At 29.7% G+C, this 12,912-nt stretch overlaps 2 protein-coding genes across 3 annotated transcripts in view; both read right to left on the bottom strand.

Moving 5' to 3' along the window:
- LOC129744169 (elongation of very long chain fatty acids protein AAEL008004-like) overlaps positions 1-5,986 on the bottom strand; it is a 202,270-nt gene extending 196,284 nt beyond the window's left edge. Inside the window, exon 1 of the mRNA XM_055736586.1 lies at positions 4,690-5,986. The gene's annotated coding sequence lies outside the window, so the exon portion shown is untranslated. The remainder of the gene's footprint in view (positions 1-4,689) is intronic.
- Positions 1-12,912, bottom strand: part of LOC129744159 (elongation of very long chain fatty acids protein AAEL008004-like) — a 558,472-nt gene that overhangs the window by 224,963 nt on the left and 320,597 nt on the right. The gene's annotated exons all lie outside the window — the stretch shown is intronic.

Raw genomic sequence — 12,912 nt, forward strand, 5'->3', positions numbered from 1 at the left:
TAAGACAAAAGCTAATCTAGATATTTTTCACGTGGGCCCATTAGTTTTTATATTTCTAGTTTTCATTCCGATTTACTAGTTTTGATTTCTTTTCATGGATTTGTGGTAGTATGATTAAAGTAATGTTAAAACTTTTTTTCCCTCGGGGGGCCCCCCTGAGCCGGGGGGCCCGGGGCAATTGCCCCTTTTGCCCCCCCTTTAATCCGGCCTTGTCCGTACACAAAACTGATAATGATTATTAGAGATTCCTGTAATACTCATTCTCCAGGCCCCGAAGCATTAACTTTCGCAGAGGGTATACTTGCGCAGTTGTCCACAGCAATTGTACTGAACTCAAAAGTGGAACGAAGAAATGTTTGGACGGTAATCGATGCTTTGAACAAGTCTTCCTGCATCAGGATTTACATTGATTCTATTGCGGTTGCATTCGGCATTAGCGGTCAGCGGCCCAAAACGCGATAGCCGGACGAACATCGAAAAAAGTTGCCCTTTGAAGCCGTTGAAGATCCGAATATATCTACGATCAATGAAGCCGATCTAGTTCGACTTATTTTTTTAATCTGATATTTTTATGTAATTAAAAGATTGTAAAATTTTTAAATCCTTATTAAACATAAGTTAATCTTGATGGTATTAAAGGTTTTGAAATGAGCTCCATGATTCTATCGATTTTGTAAAACCTAAGAAGCTCCATGAACAGATGGTTTCAAAGTTGTTGTCAGGTGGATTTTTTTTACATTAAATTCTACATACTATTTATCAGATGTTTGTTTGTTTTGTTGTTTTATTTGGGATTTTAAATCTTTTGGTTTCGTTCATCCTTCAGTTACCAGATGTCTGAATTTCTTGCTGCCATCAAAGTAGTTCAACAAAGTATAATATGTGAGTTCAACTACATAGATTTAAATTCAAAAATCACTGAAGAAGTCGTTCCTTGCATTTCGGAGGGTAAATAGATTGCTTATGGGAAAAAAGTTTACAACCTAATTTTATTTATTTATTTTACTATACTCAAATAATAGTACACTAAAATACATTTTTCACCGAGAATTTCATAATCAAAAATTCGCAGCTATCCACACGTCCCGTGTACTGGATCATAGCTTTGCCAGAATTTTCCACTTGATCGCTCCTCTCGCCAGAATGTCTTGAACACATGGCCGCTAGACTTGAGAGCGGGCAATTGGCTAACGGTCCTCAATATAGCTATAAAAGGAATAACTAAGCCTTAAGAAGGTTTCTGCTTGTTGGAAGAGGTAAATTATAAAATGTTTAGCAACCTACGTACTCTCGTCACCGGATTGATCTGTTCGGTAAGGCAGGTGGAACCAATTCCATAGCATTTTCAAGAATATAGTTCAGCTCAATCTTCACGAATGGATACTACAGGATAACGTTCAATCGTCCAAGCAAATTTCCAGCATCTACCTTTCTGAGTTTGGATATATGAAGTACTCGACAGCACCTACACCGTTGTCTTCCGTAAACTGTTGTCAGTGGAAAAAGGGTTTTATATTGAAAAGATTGTAAGATGATAATCACTTACCGGCCATTTATATGGAACTTTTAATCTCAACTATCAAAAACATTGAAGTTCTACACTTGACTACTGTGATGATTTCAGAACATTGCAAGCGTAAGTACGCACCCATTTTTGAACATGAGTTTAAACTTGCACACTACACTTGAGTTCGAGCATGCGTACATCAAAGCAAGTTCGACACGCGCTTCACTAGTAGGGTACAGGTGTGTATACAAACATGTATGCACATCGCACATGGGTTGCTCCGTGAAGACTGTCGACAAGTTGTAGGTTTTGAGATGACTGAGTAGGCATCGGCTGAAAGTGCAACACGCGTTTTTCGTAGCTGCAAAATTTTCATCCGAAAAATCAAAAAAGTTTAGTAAAGTCTGTTGATGTCGATTAAGTGTACTTCTTAACAAACTTAGTAGTGTCTCAGTTAATAATTACAATTGCTTAAATTGGTGAATGTTATAACGGTGTGAACTGTGAAAAAAATGGCTTTCGAGGACCGCTGTCTCTGAAAGGAAAAAGATTTTCGTTTCTTAATTTTCATGTTGGATCTACATTCCCAGAGAATTCGAAATTTTCAAAATAGAAGGATACTTCCGGGGGAAAAAGGAATTTTTGTATAATCCAGATCGTACTTCCAATGTGAGAAAAGTGAAATTGTGATTGAAAGATAGGTGTTTTGGTTTCAGTGATGTTATAGATACATATCCGCTGCAAAAAATGACTTTTTACTCCCATATGATTTTTCGATGCCTTTTGGGCCACCAAGCATCAGTGTAAAATTTGAGATGATTCGGTTGATTCCTGAGTTAGCGCAACGCGTTTCAATTTTGTATGGAAATTTGTATAGAAGAAGAAATTTTTGCACTAAACTTCATCCAGAAAATTCAAATAAACATGAAATGAGGTTGGAATTTATTTTTTGGTTTTGACTATTCTTAAGCTTCATTTTTTTTTTTGCTAACATGACAAGCAGCTAAACATTTCATGTAAATATTTAGAAAAATTTCAAAATAGAAAATCAGAATCGATTGAAAAGTATTTAAAAATGACAGACTTTGCTTGCTAGAGCTTTTATTATTTCTTGAAATGTTTTTGCAAACGTTATATAAATCAATAAGTTCCCTAGCTATGCAAAGCAATTTTTTAAGATTTTGTATTCTCATCCTACGGTTTCACAGCTTTCAAATAAGCAGTCAAAATCGTTAAAATTTAAAAAAAAATGTTATATAACATTGAATATCTTTTCTGGGGTACGAGTTAGATCTGTGTTTTGTTCACATGAAATTTACTGCAAGAATCAAGGAATATTTTTCATCCAAAGTTACATTTTTTGGAACTTCCAGCATATCTCTGGCGATTTTTGAATGAAACATTTTGTTTTTCCATACAAAATAAAAACTAGATGTGCTGTGTCACGGAATACAGAATTTTGGTAATGTTCACAAAATTCACAGATTTTTTAAATTTTGTACGTGTTTCCAAAACTGTTATTTTCATGACATCATTAATTTTAGATTTATCTTGGTTTTGGTAAAACATGACAATATTGGTAAAGTTTATTGGTTTTTCTCAAGTAAATTATAAAAAAAGGCACAATTTTTCATGATGTTTCAGAGAAGTTTATGCTATTTCCATCACAGATAACCATCACAGATTTTTCGGATAAAGTTACTGAAAGTCAGAATTTTTATTCGCAAAAACACAGAATTTTTTTTCTGCAACTTTGTTGCTGGGTTTTCAAGCAATAGTGACTGGAAGGTGTAGAGATGATCACAATTAGTACAACCGGACTATCAAATACAAATCAACCCATGCTGCCTCTTTCCCTCATCGCTTATCAATACACTTTGGTGAGATTGTTAAAATTTATTTTAATTATTTTTATACATATTTCGTCAATGCTATTTACTATGTATGACTTCCCACATAAACATCCCTTCCAAAACCTTTCTGAAACAGCTACATGGGTCGTATGATTCCTCTGCAACTCAAGAGTTATTTTTGCTGTTTCAGATAATCTTTTCTATGATTACATTGACTTGTCACGGTATGTCTCGCGGATCAACCAATTCAAGATGTGTGTAGTCACCCTAAGCTATGCTATGCTAACTTTCGACAAGTTTTAGTTTTCAAATCCAAAAATCAATTTTGGACGCAAAAGTGAGATCCAATTTGTCAACGATTCTGAAGAGACGTGATTGACAGAAACACGAAAATATTTTCAATTTTTTAAAGCTTGTGCGAGTTTTTGTGAATAAAAATAATGTTATCTGAAGAAAAAAAAACCGACATTCACCCGCTATCACACCAATTAAGTTAGTTTTTTCGTCGAAAATGGCTGGACATTGGATTTGATGGAGAGCGACTGCTGTACGATATTTCTAGCGAGGCAACGACTGAGGAATTTGATGAGATGTAATAATTCTTTTCTAATACGATTGATGATGAGCAATTGAATATTGCAAAAACTGTAAAACAAGGCAAAATTTCAAAATTTTCATTTCAATTACAATTGTCATAAGTTTTGTTCTTCCTACACTTCCAGCCTTCCAGCCACTTTGGGACCAAGTGAAGACGCTGGCTCCAGATCGTCAACAGTGGAGGTCTTTTACTACGAAGATGTGCCGGAGAATCGATGCGGGATCATTAAGTTAGTAAGTACACTTAGATAGTTGAAGTTGAAGATAGTTGAAAGATTTCCAAAAAAAAAAACATAAAGTCCTTGTTTTCTGATTGATGATATTAAAATTTGAAAAGGAAAGAACAATTTAAATTCTTTTACAAAATTAAATCTTGGCTCATCAATCTATAGAACCATAGTTTTGAATCGAAGCTCTGATCACCATTTTCCAAAGTGACATAAATTTGAATTTACGTTCATTTTGCTAGAAAATAGTGCGTGCATTTAATACGTTTTAAATTTTATTTTATTTTTTTTAACAGAATCGTAACACACTTTCATCAGTTATGTTAAAGTGATAGCCAACATGAGCATTGGCGTAGACACCCATTATTTCTGAACCTCTCGTACAAATTTGAATTTTGAAATAAATGAATCACCATTGCCGTACTGAAAAAAGTACTATCGATTTGGTAGGGTTTTTTTCTCATTTTATCCACCACCACTTAAATTGCATTGAAAACAAACCTACCTGTTGAGAAGCGAGCCAGACGATGATGGTAGACAGTTTCCGGGGGACGACTTCCGGGAATGCAACCTCGAAACCGCTTCCACCAAACAACAAATCAACAACACCAATTCGAGAGGCCGAAATAAGAAGAAAAATAACTCAACGGCAACTCGGATTCGGAACTTCTCAAATGGCCGGAACAAGTGTTATGTAATTTGTATCCTTGGGAATTATTCCTAGGAAAAACCACTAGCCGCGTGAAGTTTTCGCCGTGAAAAACACACACCGAGAATATCCCTAACAGCAGCCTCTTGTGGGTGGTGGGTGGAAAGACGATGCGTGTTGTAACAACAACAACAAAACTGTCAGCCTCGCGGAACTCTCACAGAAACTCTCACGAACAGATTTGGGGTTTTTTGTAATCCTATTTTTATATCAGTATTTTCGTTTGCTCTATTTCAACCGTACACAAGTCACACCAAAAAGACGATTTCCACTGTGCTTTCCTTTTGATGTTGTTTTTCTCTTAAACTTCCGAGGGGGTCCTGGATGGGTGAAAAGCTCTCAAAACGCACTCACACACACTCTCTCTCTATTGAGGAGGTCACTCTTCCGCTCAAAGGAAAGCTACAAAGCTACGGAAATCCTGTTGATTGGTAGGTTGAAATGAATTTTTCCTTCTTTTCAGGAAAAACTATCACTGAATCACCTGTGGGTTTTTTAACTATCGCTTGGAGCAACAATTTCTAACCCAAAAGTTGCTGGTTGAAAAACAAAAAAGCTCCTCGCGTCCACTACCGAAAACACGAACCTCTCACACTTTTCTCAACTTTTCCGGGGGATAAATATTCCTCCAACTAAGCAAGAATCCTTCCGAACAAGACACACGATTTTGTAAGGGGATAAACTTCGGAGGGAGGGCTTCGATTAAAAAACCGTAAGTATAAGTTGTTAAGGCAAAAGCCAAAGTCGTTAATCGCGAACACAAGACAAACACACCTTTGCGTGTGCACAAATCTCCGCTGCCAGAATAAGACTGACCGTCTAGCAAATCGCCTGACGCGCTCGTACCTTCCGCGTATTCCGAAATCTCAGATTCTGAAGCCGTGCCGTCGTCGTGAGGCGTCTCGAGGTGGTGGCGTTTAGCGGTGCGGAAATACGTACTCGCTGAGGCGCGAGCGAGGGTGATATCAGAGCAAAAAAAAAACAACAGCAAAATCGGAAGAAGTAAAGCAAAGCAAGAAAAAAAAGATTACTCTCCTGTTGATGGCGGTGGCAGCAGCTTTGGACGGAACTTGATTACGGATAGCGCGGGTGGAGTATTTGGGGGGTGGAAAAGGAGTTCACTCTTCGTGGTGAATCCAGAAACACAAAGCGGAAAAGTAAACCGAGCTCTCCCGACGACCATCGACCATCAACCGGTGGACGATAAAACGTGCTAATCTTTCACGAGCTCTGAGAAACGTTTTCGAGGAGGAGAGCTTCATCCTGGGTGGATTTGCCGTTGGCGTGGATAAACTACTCTCACCCCACCTTCTTCGTACAGTTGAAAAGTAGGTATCCCGAAATTTGTGTCATCCTAGATGGAATTGAAATGCTCAATTATCCTAAGTAGGTAGAGAAACACCAGGTCTCTCTCAGTTCTCAAAATTGGAAGGCAAACCCGAATTTTAAACATTCTGGTGATCTTCAATTTTAATAGAATCTGAAAATTTCTTTTTTCTTCCTTTTTTCTGAAAGCAATTGTGGTTCAGAATCAAAAAAGTTTGTTTTTTGATTAATTTCTTTGATTTTCTAAATAAATTTGGTTTTCTTGATTTTCTTGATTTTCTTGATTTTGTTTTAATTTATTGATTTTCTTGATTTTCTCGATTTTCTTGATTTTCTTGATTTTCTTGATTTTCTTGATTTTCTTGGTTTTCTTGATTTTCTTGATTTTCTTGACTTTCTTGACTTTCTTGATTTTCTTGATTTTCTTAATTTACTCGATTTTCTTGATTTTCTTGATTTTCTTGATTTTCTTGATTTTCTTGATTTTCTTGATTTTCTTGATTTTCTTGATATTCTTGATTTTCTTGATTTTCTTGATTTTCTTGATTTTCTTGATTTTCTTGATTTTCTTGATTTTCTTGATTTTCTTGATTTTCTTGATTTTCTTGATTTTCTTGATTTTCTTGATTTTCTTGATTTTCTTGATTTTCTTGATTTTCTTGATTTTCTTGATTTTCTTGATTTTCTTGATTTTCTTGATTTTCTTGATTTTCTTGATTTTCTTGATTTTCTTGATTTTCTCGATTTTCTTGATTTTCTTGATTTTCTTGATTTTCTTGATTTTCTTGATTTTCTTGATTTTCTTGATTTTCTTGATTTTCTTGATTTTCTTGATTTTCTTGATTTTCTTGATTTTCTTGATTTTCTTGATTTTCTTGATTTTCTTGATTTTCTTGATTTTCTTGATTTTCTTGATTTTCTTGACTTTCTTGATTTTATTGATTTACTTGATTTTCTTGATTTTCTTGATTTTCTTGATTTTCTTGATTTTCTTGATTTTCTTGATTTTCTTGATTTTCTTGATTTTCTTAATTTTCTTGATTTTCTTGATTTTCTTGATTTTCTTGATTTTCTTGATTTTCTTGATTTTCTTGATTTTCTTGATTTTCTTGATTTTCTTGATTTTCTTGATTTTCTTGATTTTCTTGATTTTCTTGATTTTCTTGATTTTCTTGATTTTCTTGATTTTCTTGATTTTCTTGATTTTCTTGATTTTCTTGATTTTCTTGATTTGCTTGATTTTCTTGATTTTTTTGATTTTCTTGATTTTCTTGATTCTCTTGATTTTCTTGATTTTCTTGATTTTCTTGATTTTCTTGATTTTCTTGATTTTCTTGATATTCTTTATTTTCTTGATTTTCTTGATTTTCTTGATTTTCTTGATTTTCTTGATTTTCTTGATTTTCTTGATTTTCTTGATTTCCTTGATGTTATTGATTGTCTTGATTTCCTGAATTTTCTTGATTTTCTTGATTTTCTCGATTTTCTCGATTTTATTAATTTTCTTGATTTTATTGATTTTCTTAATTTTTCGGACTTTCTTGATTTTTTTTATATTTTGTTGATTTCCTTGAATTTTTTGATTTTCTTTTTTCTTAAATTTTTGAATTTCATGATTTTCTTCATAGTCTTAATTTTTTCAATTTTCGAAACTTTTTTTCGGATTTTTTTTATTTGATTTGATTTGATTTATCTAGTTTTCTTGTTCTTGCTATCTTGATTTCTTTGATTTTCAAAATTTTCATCATTGTTTTCATTTTCCTGAATTTTCTTAATTTTCTTAATTTTCTTGATTTTCTTGATTTTCTTGATTTTCTTGATCTTCTTGATTTTCTCAATTCTCTTGATTTTCTTGATTTTCTTGATTTTCTTGATTTTCTTGATTTTCTTGATTTTCTTGATTTTCTTGATTATCTTGATTTTTTTGATTTTCTTGATTTTCTTGATTTTCTTGATTTTCTTGATTTTCTTGATTTTCGTAATTTTCGTGATTTTCTTGACTTTCTTGATTTTCTCCATTTTCTTGATTTTCTTGATTTTCTTGATTTTCCTGATTTTCTCGATTTTCTCGATATTCTTGATTTCCTTGATTTTATTGATTTTCTTGATATTATTGATTTTCTCGATTTTCTTAATTTTCTTGATTTTATTTATTTTCTTAATTTTTCGGATTTTCTTGTTTTTTTCCCATTTTGTTGATTTCCTTGAATTTTTGATTTTTTTGATTTTCTTGAATTTTTTAATTTCTTAATTTTCTTCATAGTCTTAACTTTTTCAATTTTCGAAACTTTTTTTTCAGAATGTTTTTGATTTATCTTAGTTTTCTTGTTCTTGCTATCTTGATTTCTTTGATTTTCAAAATTTTCATCATTGTTTTCATTTTCCTGAATTTTCCTGATCTGCTTAAATTTCTTAATTTTCTTGATGTTATGGTTTCTCTTGATCTTCCTGGTTTTCAAAATTTTCCTCAATGTCTCAATTTTCTTGATTTTTAAACTTCAGTTTTGTATTTGATTGCAAAAAAATTTCGAAATAAGATTTTCTAGATTTTCTAATTTTCTTTGATTTTCTTTGATTTTCTTGATTATTTCGATTATCTTGATTATCTTGCTTTTCATTATTATCCTAATTTCCAAAATTTTTTAAATTTTTTTGATGTTCTAGATTTTCTTGATTTTTTTGATTTTCTTGGTTTTCTAATTTTTATTGTTTTTCCAGATTTTCTTGATTTTCTTGATTTTCTTGATCTTCTTGATTTTCTTGATTTTCTTGATTTTCTTGATTTTCTTGATTTTCTTGATTTGCTTGAATTTCTTGATTTTCTTGATTTTCTTAATTTTCTTGATTTTCTTGATTTTCTTGATTTTCTTGATTTTCTTGATTTTCATGATTTTCATGATTTTCTTGATTTTCTTGATTTTCTTGATTTTCATGATTTTCTTGATTTTCTTGATTTTCTTGATTTTCCTGATATTCTTGATTTGCTTGATTTTCTTGATTTTCTTGTTTTTCTTTATTTTTTTAATTTTCTTGATTTTCTTGATTTTCTTGATTTTCTTAATTTTCTTGATTTTCTTAATTTTCTTGATCTTCTTGATTTTCTTGATTTTCTTGATTTTTTTTCATATTTTTGATTTTCTTGATTTATTAATTTTCTTGATAAACGTAATATCTTGATTTTTTTTTATTTTCTTGATATTCTTAATTATTTGATTTTCTTGATTTTCTTGATTTTCTTGATTTTCTTGATTTTCTTGATTTTCTTGATTTTCTTGATTTTCTTGATTTTCTTGATTTTCTTGATTTTCTTGATTTTCTTGATTTTCTTGATTTTCTTGACTTTTTTGATTTTCTTGATTTTTTTGATTTTCTTGATTTCCTTGATTTTCTTGTTTTACTTGATTTTCTTGATTTTCTTGATTTCTCTGATTTTCTTGTAATTCTGATTTCCTTGATTTTCTTGTTTCCTTGATTTTCTTGATTTTATTGTTAGTTTTGATTTTCTTAATATTCTTGGTTTTTCTGATTTTCTTGCTTTTCTTGATTTTCTTGATTTCCTTGATTTTCTTGATTTTTTGTTACTCTGATTTCTTTGATTTTCTTGATTTATTGATTTTCTTGATAATCGTAGTTTTCTTGATTTTCTTATTTTCTTGGTATTCTTAATTATTTGATTTTCTTGATTTTCTTGATTTTCTTGATTTTCTTGATTTTTTGATTTTCTTGATTTTCTTGATTTTCTCGATTTTCTTGATTTTCTTGATTTTCTTGATTTTCTAGTTTTCTTGATTTTCTTGATTTTCTTGATTTTCTTGATTTTCTTGATTTTCTTGATTTTCTTGATTCTCTTGATTTTCTTGATTTTCTTGATTTTCTTGATATTCTTGATTTTTTTGATTTTCTTGGTTTTCTTGTTTTTCTTGATATTCTTGATTTTCTTGATATTCTTGATTTCATTGATTTTATTGCTTTTCTTGATTTTCTTGATTTCCTTGATTTTCTTGATTTTTTGTTATTCTGATTTCTTTGATTTTCTTAATTTTCTTTATTTTCTTAACTATCTTTACATTGTTGACATTCTTTATTTTGTTGATTTTCTTGATTTGCTTGATTTTTCTGATTTTCTTGATTTTCTTGATTTTCTCGATTTTTTTGATTTTCTTTTGATTTTCCTGATTTTCTTGATTTTCTTGATTTTCATGCTTTTCTTGATATTCCTTGATTTCCTTGATTTTCTTAATTTTTTTTTTGTTATTCTGATTTCCTTGATTTTTCTTGATTTTCTTCATTTTTTTACTATCTTTATATTGTTGACATTCTTTATTTAGTTGATTTTCCTGATTTTCCTGATTTTCATTATTTTCTTGATTCTCTCGATTCGCTTGTTATTCTTGATTTTCTTGATTTTCTTAATTTTCTTGATTTTCTTAATTTTCTTGATTTTCTTGATTTTCTTGATTTTTTTTGATTTTCTTGATATTCTTGATTTTCTTGACTTTCTTGATTTTCTAGATTTTGTTGATTTTTTGAATTTCTTGTTTTTCTTGATTTTGTTGATGTTCTTGATTCTCTTGATTTTGAGAAAATTTCTTGATTTTCTTGATTTGCTTGATTTTCTTAATTTTCTTGATTTTCTTTATTTTCTTGATTTTCTTAATCGTGTTTGTAATTATTTCAATTTTGTCTATTTTTTAAATTTGATAGTTTTGTCAATCTTGTCAATTTTGTCAATTTTGTCAATTTTGTCAATTTTGTCAATTTTGTCAATTTTGTCAATTTTGTCAATTTTGTCAATTTTGTCAATTTTGTCAATTTTGTCAATTTTGTCAATTTTGTCAATTTTGTCAATTTTGTCAATTTTGTCAATTTTGTCAATTTTGTCAATTTTGTCAATTTTGTCAATTTTGTCAATTTTGTCAATTTTGTCAATTTTGTCAATTTTGTCAATTTTGTCAATTTTGTCAATTTTGTCAATTTTGTCAATTTTGTCAATTTTGTCAATTTTGTCAATTTTGTCAATTTTGTCAATTTTGTCAATTTTGTCAATTTTGATAATTTTGTCAATTTTGTCAATTTTGTCAATTTTGTCAATTTTGTCAATTTTGTCAATTTTGTCAATTTTGTCAATTTTGTCAATTTTGTCAATTTTGTCAATTTTGTCAATTTTGTCAATTTTGTCAATTTTGTCAATTTTGTCAATTTTGTCAATTTTGTCAATTTTGTCAATTTTGTCAATTTTGTCAATTTTGTCAATTTTGTCAATTTTGTCAATTTTGTCAATTTTGTCAATTTTGTCAATTTTGTCAATTTTGTCAATTTTGTCAATTTTGTCAATTTTGTCAATTTTGTCAATTTTGTCAATTTTGTCAATTTTGTCAATTTTGTCAAATTTGTCAATTTTGTCAATTTTGTCAATTTTGTCAATTTTGTCAATTTTGTCAATTTTGTCAATTTTGTCAATTTTGTCAATTTTGTAAATTTTGTCAATTTTGTCATTTTGTCAATTTTGTCAATTTTGTCAAATTTGTCAAATTTGTCAAATTTGTCAAATTTGTCAAATTTGTCAAATTTGTCAATTTTGTCAATTTTGTCAATTTTGTCAATTTTGTCAATTTTGTCAATTTTGTCAATTTTGTCAATTTTGTCAATTTTGTCAATTTTGTCAATTTTGTCAGTTTTGTCAATTTTGTCAATTTTGTCAATTTTGTCAATTTTGTCAATTTTGTCAATTTTGTCAATTTTGTCAATTTTGTCAATTTTGTCAATTTTGTCAATTTTGTCAATTTTGTCATTTTTGTCAATTTTGTCAATTTTGTCAATTTTGTCAATTTTGTCAATTTTGTCAATTTTGTCAATTTTGTCAATTTTGTCAATTTTGTCAATTTTGTCAATTTTGTCAATTTTGTCAATTTTGTCAATTTTGTCAATTTTGTCAATTTTGTCAATTTTGTCAATTTTGTCAATTTTGTCAATTTTGTCAATTTTGTCAATTTTGTCAATTTTGTCAATTTTGTCAATTTTGTCAATTTTGTCAATTTTGTCAATTTTGTCAATTTTGTCAATTTTGTCAATTTTGTCAATTTTGTCAATTTTGTCAATTTTGTCAATTTTGTCAATTTTGTCAATTTTGTCAATTTTGTCAATTTTGTCAATTTTGTCAATTTTGTCAATTTTGTCAATTTTGTCAATTTTGTCAATTTAGTCAATTTTGTCAATTTTGTCAATTTTGTCAATTTTGTCAATTTTGTCAATTTTGTCAATTTTGTCAATTTTGTCAATTTTGTCAATTTTGTCAATTTTGTCAATTTTGTCAATTTTGTCAATTTTGTCAATTTTGTCAATTTTGTCAATTTTGTCAATTTTGTCAATTTTGTCAATTTTGTCAATTTTGTCAATTTTGTCAATTTTGTCAATTTTGTCAATTTTGTCAATTTTGTCAATTTTGTCAATTTTGTCAATTTTGTCAATTTTGTCAATTTTGTCGATTTTGTCAATTTTGTCAATTTTGTCAATTTTGTCAATTTTGTCAATTTTGTCAATTTTGTCAATTTTGTCAATTTTGTCAATTTTGTCAATTTTGTCAATTTTGTCAATTTTGTCAATTTTGTCAATTTTGTCATTTTGTCAATTTTGTTAATTTTGTCAATTCTGTCAATTTCGGCAATTTTGTCAACAGTGTAACGTTTTTGTCGG

This window comes from Uranotaenia lowii, chromosome 1 (genome assembly GCF_029784155.1).
Source record: "Uranotaenia lowii strain MFRU-FL chromosome 1, ASM2978415v1, whole genome shotgun sequence".
In the NCBI taxonomy this organism is placed as follows: Eukaryota; Metazoa; Arthropoda; class Insecta; order Diptera; family Culicidae; genus Uranotaenia; species Uranotaenia lowii.